The sequence below is a fragment of the Giraffa tippelskirchi genome, chromosome 7 (genome assembly GCF_054371585.1).
Source record: "Giraffa tippelskirchi isolate mGirTip1 chromosome 7, T2T-mGirTip1v1.2.pri, whole genome shotgun sequence".
Lineage (NCBI taxonomy): Eukaryota > Metazoa > Chordata > Mammalia > Artiodactyla > Giraffidae > Giraffa > Giraffa tippelskirchi.
The window spans coordinates 71,276,245-71,291,051 of NC_137281.1; positions in this window are offsets into that span (position 1 = coordinate 71,276,245).

Genomic DNA, 14,807 nt, shown 5'->3' on the forward strand with positions numbered 1-14,807 from the left:
TAGATGAGGAAACAATGGAAACAGTGACAGACTTTATTTTCTTGGGCTCCAAAATCACTGCAGATGGCAACTGCAGCCATGAAATTAAAAGATGCTTGCTCCTTGGAAGAAAAGCTATGAGCAACCTAGATAGTATATGAAAAAGCAGAGACATTACTTTGCCAACAAAAGTCCGTCTAGTCAAAGCTATGGTTTTTCCACTACTCATGTGTGGATGTGGGAGTTGGACCATAAAGAAGGCTGAGAGCCTTCTCAGAATTGATGCTTTTGAACTGTGGTGTTGGAGAAGACTCTTGAGAGTCCCTTGGGGTGCAAAGAGATCCAACCAGTCCGTCCTAAAGGAAATCAGTCCTGAATATTCACTGGAAGGACTGATGCTGAAGCTGAAACTCCAATACTTTGGTCACCTGATACGAAGAGCTGTGTCATTAGAAAAGACCCTGATGCTGGGAAAGATTAAAAGGCAGGAGGAGAAGGGGATAACAGAGTACACGATGGTTGGATGGCATTACCAACTCAATGGTCATGAGTTTGAGCAAGCTCCAGGAGATGGTGAAGGACAGGGAAGACTGGTGTGCTGCAGTCCATGAGGTCACAAAGAGTTGGACATGACTGAGAGACTGAACAACAAATATTAATCACTAAAAGGATGTTGCCTATAAGCTTACATTATGTATGTAGCCCATCTCTCAGAACCCTGCCTCCCAGGTAATGAGCTAAAATACCTTTGTTTAGCTCACAGGAAACATCCTGACCAGGCCAACCTATGAATGACTGCAGGAAGGAAGAAATGAACACATCCCCTCCAGAGGCTGACCCTAACAGGAAATGTTTGGCTTTACCGCCTCTCTTTTAGGTATTAGAAAAGCCTGAATTCTAACTCAGGCAAGATGGTTCTTTGGGACATAAGTCCACCATCTTCCTGATGTGCTCACTTTCCAAAGAAGGTTGCTATTCCTTGCCCCAACAACTCACCTCTCAATTTACTGGCCAGAGGACAGTGGACTCACTAGCCAGAACTGCATATGCATGCTAATGCCTAAAGCCATCCCTGGCCTCTCAAGAGATAAACAACATCCTGGCTGTCGAGAAGGCAACCATCAATCACCACAATAATGGTGATGAAAACTCTGGGCAGGGAGTACAGAGAGAGGAGAGCTGTATGTGGGAGAGAGTAGAGAGGCACTTTAGTTGTTTCATGTAACTTTTAAGAAAGGAATCTTTGGGGTCACAAAGTTCTACCCCAAATCTTGGCTCTGCCACTTTCTCATTGTGTGAACCTGCACAATTATTTACCATTTATGCCTTTGTTTCTACAGCTTAGGTCAATATCTAAAGGATGTCTAAGAATAAAATTAAGCCACACAGAGTAAGTGCTCAGTAAGTAAGTGAAACCATCCCTAGTACTTCTGGCCTAGCGATCAGCACAGGAGTCAGCTCAGTTGCTATGCCAACAAGCTCGGGAGCAGTGGAGTCCACGTCTGTATGTGCTGCCCCGGTAGACCATTCCTTCTCTAGGGCCGCAGAAGCACGTTCAGACTGAGGGGAGGAGACTAGGAATGTGGTTGTAGAACCAAACAGGATTCACTCTGCTTCCACTGTTACCATTTAGGAGCTATGTCACCTTGGAGAAATTATTGAATCACCTCTTGCTTCAGTTTTTTCATAGGCATTAAGTTGTGGGATTAAACAAGTTAATACAAATGCCTGCCATGTAAACTGTCAACAAAGATCAGCTATCATTGGTGGGTTTTTCCTTTTGTAATAAAGATGCCCTTAATCTATTCTGTCTCTCACTCACTTGGCAAATTGTCACTTTAAGAGCAGCAGAGGAAAAACCTAGCTTTCAATTCTTGTTTCTTCTCTTAAAAAGCTTCACAGTGTCAGGACTTCATCAGATGCTTCATCAGATACGTGGTCAGCCCATCTACCTCTCTAGAGACGAGAGGCTCCGAATACAAAGTTTTGAAGACCGAAACTCAACATATAATGTCACCTTATTTATACTTCTGATAATTCTGATTTTTGTCTTTCTCTTTATCACCCATGCTCTTCTTTGGCTTCCTGCCTGGAACTTTCTCTTCTACTATGTCATTACTTATTATCATCTTCAATCGCCCCACTTTCCCTTCTACCCAAATCTTTACACATCATTACTAATAACGTTTTAAATGTGCCTTGAACTTTTTACTCTGGGATGGTGATAAATACCTGTATATGTATTCTTTTTAATATTTTTTAAATTCAATCTATTTTCCCCAGCCCACAAGAACTAGTGCTGAATCAGTATATGCAAAATGCTATTAATAGCTAAGCACATGGTAGCCCTTATTCTAATGCTAAGTAAAATATATGATGTCAATATACATATTGCTGAAGTCCTACTGTGTGCAGGGCACTAAGCTCCTGAGATGACTCAGAAACAGCTCCTGCCCTCAAAGAGATGTCCTACTCCAGTCTGGGAGTGAAGACTTGTCACTAAGGGAAAGGTGGAAGTGTTGACAGATTTCCTCTTCCTGGGTTCCAAAATCACCGTGGACAGTGATTGCAGCCGTGAAATCAGAAGATGATTGCTTCTCGACAGGAAAATGATGACAAACCTAGACAGTGTGTGGAAAAGCAGACATTACTCTGCCAACAAAGGTCCGTATAGTCAAGGCTATGGTCTTCCCAGGGGTCACATACAGTTGTGAGACCTGGACCGTAAAGAAGGCAGAACGCCTTTGAACTGTGGTGCTGGAGAAGACTCCTGAAAGTCCCTTGGACAGCAAGGAGATCAAATCAGTCAATCTTACGGGAGATCAACCCTGAATATTCAGTGGAAGGTGAAGCTCCAGTATTTTGCTCATCTGATGCAAACAGACAACCCATTGGAAAAGTCCCTGGTGGTGGGAAAGACTGAAGGCAGAAGGAAAAGAGGGCATCAGAGGAGGAGATGGCTGGACGGCATCATCAATGCGATGAACATGAACTTGGGCAAACTGGGAGATGGTGAGGGACAGGGAAGTCTGGCGTGCTGCAGTCCATGGGGTCGCAAAGGTCGGACATGACTGGGCGACTGAACAACAACAAACATTACACATGAGCTACCCAGGTGGCGCTAGTGGTAAAGAATCCTCCAGCCAATGCTGGAGACACAGGAGACATTGGTTTGATCCTGGAGGAGGAAATGACAACCCACTTCAGTATGCTTGCCTGGAAAATTCCAGGGACAGAGGAGCCTGGTGGGCTGAGGACACACACACAAACATTACACATATAACTACTTCTCAAATAAATATTTAAAGTAATAAAGGCCTTTTAGAAAGAACAGTGAGTTTCAATGGTTTTGAAATGAAAGTCATTGAAAAACCATCAAAAGGCAAATTTTCTCTAACATCCTTTAATATTCAACCTTTAAGATTTCAAATGTTTGAGACTGTGTCATTTTTTTCCAGAACAGATGATAACTTGTTACAAGTGTAAATACTTACAGGTTTCATTTGTTTATCCTTTTCTGATCTGGCTTGAAGGTGAAGGTGAAGCAGAGGCTGGGTGTGAGCGTGGGATGGTGACTTTGGTCTCTAACCCAGGTGTTCAGCCCAGAAAAAAGGATGTTCCCCAGGGTAATGGGGAGAAAAAGTGTTTACTAGATGGAAAGTGGAATGAAATTCCCTTTCAGATTTCAGTTTCAGTCGTGTTCTTTGTGGCTTTTGACATAGCAGAAACCAACTCAGACTGTCTCAAGCAAAACCATTCAAAAGGTTATTAGGAACTCACAGAATTCACAGGAGGCTGAAGTTCAGTCTTTGAAAACAGGCTGGAATCAAGGCTGCGCCAGAGAGTCTAAGGCATCAGGATCCAGCCAGGCTCACTCTTAACATTCACGGGGCCCATGACAAGCCTACAAATGGGGCCCAGGGCCTGTGCTCATGACCCTGTCTCATTCCAGTTCAGTTCAGTCACTCAGTCGTGTCCAACTCTTTATGACCCCATGGACTGCAGCATACCAGGCTTCCCTGTCCATCACCAACTCCCGGAGCTTACTCAAACTCATGTCCATCGAGTTGGTGATGCCATCCAACCATCTCATCCTCTGTCATCCCCTTCTCCTCCGGCCTTCAGTCTTTCCCAGCATTAGGGTCTTTTCCAGTGAGTCATTTCTTCGCATCAGGTGGCCTAAGTATTGAGTTTCAGCTTCAGCATCAGTCCTTTCAATGAATATTCAGAACTGATTTCCTTTAGGATGGACTGGTTGGATCTCCTTGCAGTCCAAGGGACTCTCAAGAGTCTTCTCCAACACCACAGTTTCAAAGGATCAATTCTTCAGCGCTCAGCCTTCTCCACGGTCCAACTCTCACATCCATACATGACCACTGGAAAAACCACAGCTTTGACTAGACAGATCTTTGTGGCCAGCTGCACCCCATTTCACTCCACAAGGAGCCTTTATACACTGGTGAGAAGCTCTCATCCAAGCTCCTTCTATACACCACTCCCCCTCTAAAACATGCTCTCAGCTACCCTTTGGACCTGGGAGTGTAAACACTGTGGCCTGATTTGACCTCACAGTTTGGGGCATGGAATACCCAGATAATGATCTAGAAAAGAGGATATGGGATCCAGGTGGACGGAGGTGAAGCCAAAGGAATAAAAGTGGAGTCCTCTTACCTAGGCCTAGGAAAGGAAGATACCATACAATGGCCCAACCTGTCTCCTGCCCCGCCAAGGCTATTCCAAGGAAGAGGCATCACCTGGGTCCTTGGGCTTCCTCCCAAGACAATCAACAAAAGAAAAAAATCAGGGCACTGTGGGCATAGGTGGTTGGCCAAACAGTCCTAAAGCAACAAAAACTTATGGCAGCACTTAAGACTCGTGACTTTTCAATTCATAATAGCTGTGCACTCTGTGCTCTTGGAGCATGCCTATCACCTGCTGCTGCTGCTGCTGAGTCGCTTCAGTCGTGTCCGACTCTGTGCGACCCCATAGACGGCAGCCCACCAGGCTCCACCATCCCTGGGATTCTCCAGGCAAGAACACTGGAGTGGGTTGCCATTTCCTTCTCCAGTGCATGAAAGGGAAAAGTGAAAGTGAAGTCGCTCAGTCGTGTCTGACTCTCAGCGACCCCATGGACTGTAGCCTACCAGGCTCCTCCGTCCATGGGATTTTCCAGGCAAGAGTACTAGAGTGGGTGGCCATTTCCTTCTCCATGCCTATCACCAATCCCACCCAAAAGAAAACAAATCTCTAGTCAATACTAAAAATTTTTAGTACACCCCAAGATCAGAGGCCAAAGAGTGTTTATTTAATCACTGCTGACATCACATCAACCTATCTTTCTACTTCTTTCCACGTAACCCCAACCCCCACCCCTAAAGTCTCCACTCCCTTGGAACTAATGTAAATAAACAAGGGAATGAAGAAAGGTATCATAGACTATCAGTTTAAAAATCCCTCAGATGGGCACAAGAATCCTTTGAATATGGCAACAAGGAGAAACACAGTTCTAGGATAAGACTGGGCTAGAATGGAACCTACAACAGAAACATCCACCACGGCTCTGTCCTGACAAATACATTGTCCTGGACATGTACCCAACACCCAAGGCAGGGAGGGGAACAGCATGCAATAGGGAAGAACAAGTCTGGTGCCATATTAGATCTGTGCCTTTTACTTCAACCTTTGCACTCTGTTGTCTGAGCTTAGTCATGCTGGCTCTGCACCTTTTGTAAAAAGAATGTTTCCTACAGCCTGAATTATACAGGTAAGGCTATTCTCAAGGCTCTGACCTTTAAGAGTCCATTTACATGGCTGCTATCAAAGAGTCTACAAATGATAAACGCTGGAGAGGGTGCAGAGAAAAGGGAAGGGAAACCTCTTACACTGTTGGTGGGAATGCAGGCTAGTACAGCCACTATGGAGAACAGTGTGGAGATTCCTTACAAAACTGGAAATAGAACTGCCGTATGACCCAGCAATCCCACTGCTGAGCATACACACCGAGGAAACCAGAATTGAGAGAGTTATGTGTACCCCAATGTTCATCACAGCACTGTTTATAATAGCCAGGACATGGAAGCAACCTAGATGTCCATCAGCAGACAAATGGATAAGGAAGCTGTGGTACGTATACACAATGGAATATTACTCAGCTATTATAAAGAATGCATTTGAATTAGTTCTAATGAGGTGGATGAAACTGGAGCCTATTATACAGAGTGAAGTAAGTCAGAAAGAAAAATACCAATACAGTATATTAATGCATATATATGGAATTTATAAAGATGGTAATGATGACCCTATATGTGAGACAGCAAAAGAGACACAGATGTAAAGAACAGATTTTTGGACTCTGTGGGAGAAGGTGAGGGTGGGATGATTTGAGAGAATAGCATTGAAACATGTATATTATCATATGTGAAATAGATCGCCAGTCCAGGTTGGATGCATGAGGCAAGGTGCTCAGGGCCGGTGCACTGGGATGACCCAGAGGGATGGGATGGGGAGGGAGGTGGGAGGGGGATTCAGGATGGGGAACACATGTACACCCATGGCTGATTCATGTGAATGTATGGCAAAAACACTGCAATATTGTAAAGTAATTAGCCTCCAATTAAAATTAAAAAAAAAAAAGAATCCATTCACATAGAGGTAAAAAGTTGCAGAACAGGGAATAACATTTGTTTTATTGGAGTTTTACGGGAACATCATGACCTGACCTACATGGACAACTGCAAGAACAAAGGATTCCTACACCACGAAGTTTGCAGCAACTAACCATGTTCCTCCCTCACCTTACCTTTGAAAATTCTTTGCTGAAACCCTTCTGGGAGGTTGAGATTTTGGAGTCACGAGCCACCATCTCCTTGCACGGCCCTGCAATAAACCAGTCTCCGCTCCAAACTCTGGCATTTCAGCTTGTTAGGCCTCACTGTGCATCACTGGGCACGCTAATTTACACACAGTAACAAGCAGAGAAGGAGCTTAGAGCATCAGAGAATTCTCAGTAAACTGTCAGGTGCCTTAAGTTTCTCTGTCTAGTCCCCTATTTATAAAACAGAGAGACCTAGGCATTGAATGTGCAAAATGAATTATTTAATGAAAGCTTCACATGTATGCAGGTAACAAGGAGGGAAAGAAGCCATCTTTAGAAACACAGAAACCTACGTGTACTGATTTGTTACACATATTGTTACCTGGAAAAGGCAGGCTGCCGAACACTGTGACAAGTATGGTGACAACTATGTGAAAATAAGGAAGAATTACAAGTACATTCATACCTGCATATGTTTAAAGTATCCTGGAAGGGTATATGAGTAAATAAGTGAAAGTGGTAGCAGGGACTGGTGGGGGGGGAACTGAGAGTAGAGGGAAAGTGATGTGAAAGCAAAGGAAACAAAAGCTGAGATGCCCTTGTTCATAATATCACCCCAGAGATTCATAAAAGAACAGAATATGTATATGTATTATGTACTCAAAACTACACAAGGAAAGTCAGCTGCAGGGCTGGACGTTAACAATGATGCCCCCTGTCAGAGAATACATCCTCCAAGAAGCGAAGTCAAGAAAACGGGATATTTTAAAAGAAATTGCTACCAAGTCCAAGCTCATTCTGCATGATAAGCCAATATATCCAACATGAGCTGTTGAGGCAAGGAATATGACTTTATTTTGAAAGCTGGCAGACTGAAAAGATGGCAGACTCATGTCTCAAAATAATCATCTTATGGGGTCTGGATGCCAGGTTCTCTTAAAAAAACAGAGAAGGGTGGAGGTGAGGAATTAAAGTTAAAAAAGCCATTAATCTTACAAATACCTCCTGGAATGGCCAGCCCTCTAACCTAGGGATCAAACCCGTGTCTGTCATGGGTTGACAGGCAGGCAGGTTCTTTACCACTAGGCCACCCTGGAAGCCCAAAGTTCTGAGCAAAGGCACTTTGGTTTAACATTCAAGCAGAGGGGCAGGGTTCCCTGAGGCATGCCATTATGTATAAACAGTATCCTTTTCGTGAAAAGCAATGGGAAGCAAAGATTAAAGAAACAGATCCAACATGGAGTCAAAATTGGCTCTTCCCTGCAGACAAAATCATTGGGAAATCCTGAGTTACTTGACTGATGTATGATTAATTGAGACCTGGAATTTGCTTCCAGAATTTATTTCCTTTGTTTCTCTTGCTTCCTGTTTATTCCTTATGTAGAGGAAGCAAAAACAATCAGCAACATTATTTTCTAATATTTGGAGAAATAATTAAACACGGACAAAGGAAATTCTAAGCCAAGAGGCACAAGAAAAAAGAAGTACTCAAATGCTTTAGCCAATTACTCGGAAATTTCTTAAATGTGCTCAGAAATGTGGAAGGGCAGATCTGCCAAAAAGAAAGGAAATTTGAAGGCATGGCAAAGGTGAACCAAGACTATTATGAAAAAGAAATCAAGATCTACACTCTTCCTGAAGAGGAAAGAAACAAGGAATTAAAATTATTGATCTATTAACGGAATACTTCTTGCCTGGAGAATCCCAGGGACGAGGGAGCCTGGTGGGCTGCCGTCTATGGGGTCGCACAGAGTCGGACATGACTGAAGCGACTTAGCAGTAGCAGCAGCAGCAACGGAATACTTACCCTACACTTGTAAAAAAAAAAAAAAAGTTGCAGGTATGTTATCAAAATTCTGAATATACCTAAGTAAACAGAATTTTAATTAGTAAAAAGGCAAGAAAGATGATACTGTTTGAAAGAACATGGCTTCAAAATTGTTTTAAAAGATTTGTTCTTGTCTGTTACAAATGTGAACTGAGGAATAAGAGGACACCTGGTGCTTCACTCCAAAATCAGCCCAGGAGTTAAGGAAGCTTCCAGAACGCCACAGTGGCAGCAGACAAGAATGCCCTGATTGCCATCACTGCAATGATCCCGAGGCACCCCCAGGATCCTGGATTGGCTCCAACTGGGGTTTCTATCAACTAGTGCATTACACAAGAACTACTGGGCTTTGAGTCCAGTATCAGTACACAATGCCCTTCTCTCAAAAGAAACTTACCTAGCGCATCTGTCTTCATCATTCCACAGACAGAAAATGTGGGTATAGAGGAAGGTATGAAGCAAAGGAAAAGCAGGGCTGGGAGGTAACTCACTACAGAAGAAAGGGGAGAAGCAAGCAGTAACTTCTAATGACCCTCGTGGGAGCAGGGTGACTTTACAAACAGCATCTGATTTAATCCTTACAACCACTCAGGGAGACAGGCACTGTTCAGGTCAGTTCAGTTCAGTTCAGCCACTCAGTCGTGTCCGACTCTTTGCGACCCCATGGACTGCAGCACACTAGGCTTCCCTGTCCATCACCAAGTCCCAGAGTTTACTCAAACTCATGTCCATTGAGCAGGTGATGCTATCTAACCATCTCATCCTCTGATGTCCCCTTCTCCTTTTGCCTTCAATCTTTCCCAGCATCAGGGTCTTTTCCAATGAGTCAGCTCTTTGCATCAGGTGGCCAAAGTATTGGGAGTTTCAGCTTCAGCATCAGTCCTTCCAATGAATATTCAGGACTGATTTCCTTTAGGATGGACTGGTTGATCTCCTTGCAGTGCAAGGGGCTGTTATTCTGTTTTTCAACTGAAGAAACAGGTGTCAGGAGGTTAAGTACTCGCCTGAAGTCACTCAGCTCCTGCAAGCTGCTCTGCTTGGAGCGGGCTGGGAAAGGGGGACGGATGGGGGTGGGGTAGCTCAGAAACTCTCCCCAAGCGCCTTAACCTCACTTCTATCGGGGCCAACCTAATTTCACACATGGCCTATATTCCCTTGTGCCCAAGTTAATTTGTAAGCTTGTCCTACATTTCCCCTTAGAGAGGGACTCTATTTGAAGGCTCTTCATCACCAGGGCACAAACATCTTTCCTAATGGGTACTGTTTCTGCTAATGAAGGCAGACTGAAAGCTGGACTGGGCAGGAGGGCAGTTTCTGACTCACCCTCTTTGGCTTCCTCTATGAAAATGGACCCTGGGGATTTAAAAGAAGCAAGATGATCAAAGGCATGGCTGGAATACCATGCTTCAGATGGGTGAAAAACATTTGAACATGGCTTCTGTCTGACCCAGAAATCAGGCTTCTACAACCGAAATCTGTTCAGACTTTCACCCAAAATATCTCTGCCTCTCCTCTCTCCCAAAGTGCCTCTGGAACTACAGAACATCTCCACTCAAATATTCCGGAACACCTCCTCCCATTGGCAAAGAAGGACCGAAGTGATCTAATTTTAGGGTCTAACAGTTGGCATGCAATTAAAACTATATTTATTATGGGCTTCAGAGGAGAATAATTTATTTATGGGTAAATTAGGATCACTGTAATACAAACATGCTCCCACGGATTGGGAATTAGCTATGCTCAACCAGGGACCGTAAGAACTCTGCCATTTTTACAATATGGGGCTCTCTGTTTCAAAACAAGCAAGAGATCAGATGCTTCAAGTCCACTCTATACCATCACTTCCAAGCCCTGTGGTAGGGTGCCGTCAAGACTGTATTTTAGCATCGGTTATGATCTGAAGAATTTGATCAAAGGAAACTATAAACAAGATGTGTTCCCCTTCCTGAAAACGTATTATACCAGTGTTAAAGTTCAGAAAAGCAGACTCAGATTATTTTGGTTTTGTTTTTTGCTTTCCAAAGTTGACCGACCAGAAATTCAGGCTGGAAGAGATAAGTCTAATTAGGCTGGTTTATTTTGTGTCATTGAATTAGGTAGAAGAGCACGCCTTATTATTTAAATAATGAGAAATACCAGCAAAATAAATGAAATCGCTTATAGTGTGCAACCACAGTTCTCTCGAGAACAAGGTTTCTATAATACTCCTGTCTGCCAATTTAGTATTACCTTTTATTTTCTGTTTAGGAGACTCTCAACCTGGTCATAGAATGTCCCCACCTTCAGCACAATGGCTTTACAAAAATACAGAAAGTATAGAAAAGTACCAGAAATTATGTGTCCCTCTCAACTCAAAAACTTTATCACAATATTCTGTGCAGAGTAAAACATTTTAATTTTAAACTTGTTTTTGTGTCCTGATACAGGAAAAAAATCTAAAACCTAGAGCTAGGATCTAGTTTTGTAACACTCTGTCATCTGATCTATTTCCCCTAGGTTGAGGAACTTATATTATTGGTAACTTGTGTCTACATTCTCTGGATTACATGTTTCTGCATCTCCTTTTTCTGCCCCACTCACAAGTATGTACTGGCCCAGGCAGAAGTGTTTCTACATGATTTACAACTAGGACCTTTATGGTCTAACCCACTCAGCATAAGGAGACATGAGAGTTGATAATTCCCCCCTCATTTCCCACCCAAACTGAATACACAGGCATCCTCCTCTTGGGTCAGTTTTCATCATCACTGAATCTGTTTTATTTTCATGGAAACATTTGTTACTAAATGAAATAGTCTTGTTCATTTTTTCATGTAATTGTTTAGTATCTATCTCTTCTTAGAACATGATTTCCATGAGGTTAGAGAACTGGTCTTTGTAATTCATTCTTGTGTCCCAGCATCTAGAAGACAGCCTGGCACATACAGATATTCAATCAAAGTTTGCTGAAGGAGTGAATTCCCCAGCGATTCTGGGGAGTACAAAGGATTTGCTCTGAAAGAGAGTACTCAAGGTTCTTAGACTCTTCCAGATAGAAGGAGTCTTACAAGTCACCCAGAGTTGGCAAATTTTTGTTAAAAGACCGGATAGTTGTATTTCAGACTTTGTGGGCCTTACAGTCACGGCCATGACTATTCACGTCTGCCTCTGCCCATGAAAACAGCCCTAGGGAAGCAACATTTGTGAATGAGCCTGGTTGAGTTCCAAGAAAACTTCATGCACCAAAAAAAAAAAAAAAAAAATCAGTGGTGGGACCTCTCTTGTGATTCAGGGGCTAAGACTCTAGGAGCTCCCAATGCAGGGGGTCCTGGGTTTGATCCCTGGCCAGGGAACTAAGTAAAACCCACATGCTGCAACTAAGAGTTTGCATGCTGCAAGTAAAGATCCTGCATGCCACAACAAGACAGAAGATCACACATGCTGCAACTAAGACCTAGTGCAGCCAAAGAAATAAATAAATACTAAAAACAAAAACAGTGGTGGGGTTGACGTGTGCTGACTCCTTCTAGACCACTGGTCTCCTGCCCAGTGACTTCCTAAGAATGCCTTTCACCAAGGGCAATAAAAGAAAATATAAAGATGCTTCTGTGAGGCTTTTCATAATGCTAGTTTTTTTCATCTTAAAAGCTGTCCTTTTTTCTGCATCTATGTCCTTCCTTACTTTTTTAGTCTTCAAAAGTATTTCTTCAGGTAAATTATGGGTGATAGTAAATTATTCACTTTGTACCGTCAATATCGCTTCTTGGAAAAAGAAAAGTTGGCCACACTAATGGAATTCCAAAATATTTTTTGGAAAATTTTTTCTATCCAAGAAATTCAAACAGCGGAGAACTACTACGGTTCAAGCCCAGCGATGTCATTCTACAACTCGATTCTTATTTAAGGTCAAGAGAGTCTTTTCTATTTAGGGTAAACAAAAGGGATTACTGAAAAGCTCCTACAAGTTTATGGACTCTGGGAGTACCAGAGAACTAAACACTAGAAGAAAGCCACCCCGCACCATGTGATGTGTTGGCAGAACACAGGGCTCTCTACTGTCCATTCACTGAACCCACATCAGCAGGGACTGAACACTAGAAATGCTGCCTCGGCTGCCCCCAAAGAGCAGACGCCACTAGCACCACGTCTGTCAAAAGAACCTCGCTCCATCCCACTCCCAGGCCTAGGCCTAGCCGCTGCTTGCCAGCTTGCACGCACTCCTGTCTCACACGGATCCCTGGACTGAGCTGAAGCAGCGTCACAGGCAGAGAGCCCTCAGGGCCAGCAGGGTGGGGAAGAAACGCTCCTCTCTGCAGCCTCTTTGATCAGGAAGTCAAGAGAAAAGGGTGTTGGAGTGGGTGCTCAGGAAACCAGTTTATGGCACCTTCCATGAGAATCAGGAGGCCCAGAGCTCTTCCCCTTTATCTATACACCTGTTTGGACTGTTCCAGAGGACAAAGAAACATTGGCCTCAGGATCTGTAGCATAACCACATTTCTAAAAAGAAAAGTAGCATATCCAAAGGGTGCCTAGAGGGTTGACCCCACGGGAACATTTCAACTTGTTAGCGAGCGCCACTTAGCATTAACAGAAAACTGAAGAGCTTTTACTCAGATAATTCAGATCTCAAAACAGTTCCGCCTGATCATTAAGGCAAAAGGTAAGAAACAAATTAACAACCCCCACCCCTACCCCCCCCCAAAAAACCCTTAAAATCTGAATAATCACTTCAGTCATTTTTTATACTTATAGACATATCTTGAAACCCTGCAGTTCAATACGGTGTGGTTGGGAGCTGCTTTTTCTCAACAATGCACATACCTCTCAGACTTGAAGGGCCATGCCAATAAAGCTACCTGCCCCTGAACACAGAGGATACTCTTTCAACAAAGTAAACCAATGAAATCACATTCGCTTCTTTCTGATTATTAATAGATCATTACTGTGAGCTAAGAGCTGGAAACAGCACAATTATACAAGGAAAGTTTGACTTATAATGAAAGTTGTTTGATGTGGTATTAATAATTCCACTAATCAGGTACTACAGTAAACACAACAAAGTTTCAGTAACTGTCACACTTGGACAGTGGAGTTATAATGACAGTCATTTTTTTTTAATTTCAAAAATATATACAGCTGTCCCTCAATATCTTCAGGGAACTGGGTTCAGGACCCCTCCCTGGATAGCAAAATCCACAGATACTCAAGTCCCTTATACTGTATTACATGGCATACACAGCATTTGCCTATAACCTATGCACATCCCCTGTGTACACTCTGAATCATCCCCAGATTATTTATAATATGCAACACAATGTAAATGCCATGGAAGTAGTTACCAGGGCACAGCAAGCTCAAGTGCTGCTTTTTGGTCCGTTCTGGAATTATTATTCTGAATACTTTCTATTCACAATTGGTTGGCTCTGTGAATGTGAACCTGTGAATACAGAAGGCCAACACTATATACTATGTATATATCATCCTTTTTAAACAGAGAGCAATTTACTACCAAGAGATATCAATACACAGGAATCTGTTTATAATGCATTTATTATTTTTATCCCTTCATTAAATATTTATAGTTCATTAAGTTCAGGATTGTATTTGAAAATGTTAGTCAGTCTGACTCTCTCCGAATATATGCACCTAAAAAGATATTTGGGATATCATCCTCAAGTTCACAACTGAATCAACAAAACTGAATAGCCAATGGTGTCATTACAAACTCTACAAAAGGCATAAGTGGTCTTAAAGTATTTATGTTAAGAGAAACTGTTTGTTTTTGAGGAAACAGGTGTGAATCCTGATGTGCCCCTGTAATTACTGGATGGACAAAGTTTATTATCCCGTGAGGGGAGGTGGGGTTGGGGAGGATTTGAAGTGTGAACACTGCCTTGTAGTGAAGAAAATAAAGACTCACACCCAGAGTGGTTCCTGTTTGCCGGACTTCAGTTCAGTAGTGTCCTCAATTTCCTAGTAGAACTCAATAATCAAACATATCATCATTGATTATTTGTGTACCAAGCCCTCTTTTGACGTGTTGCCCTTTTTTGACAACATGTCAAAAAAGTTATGGCCACTGCATTTTCCAAAAAATCAAGAGACAAAACATGTTATATGTACCGGTCTGTTTAGGTTGTCATAATAAAATACCAGAGACTGAGTGCTTATCAACAACAGAAATTATTTTTCACAGTTCTGGAGGCT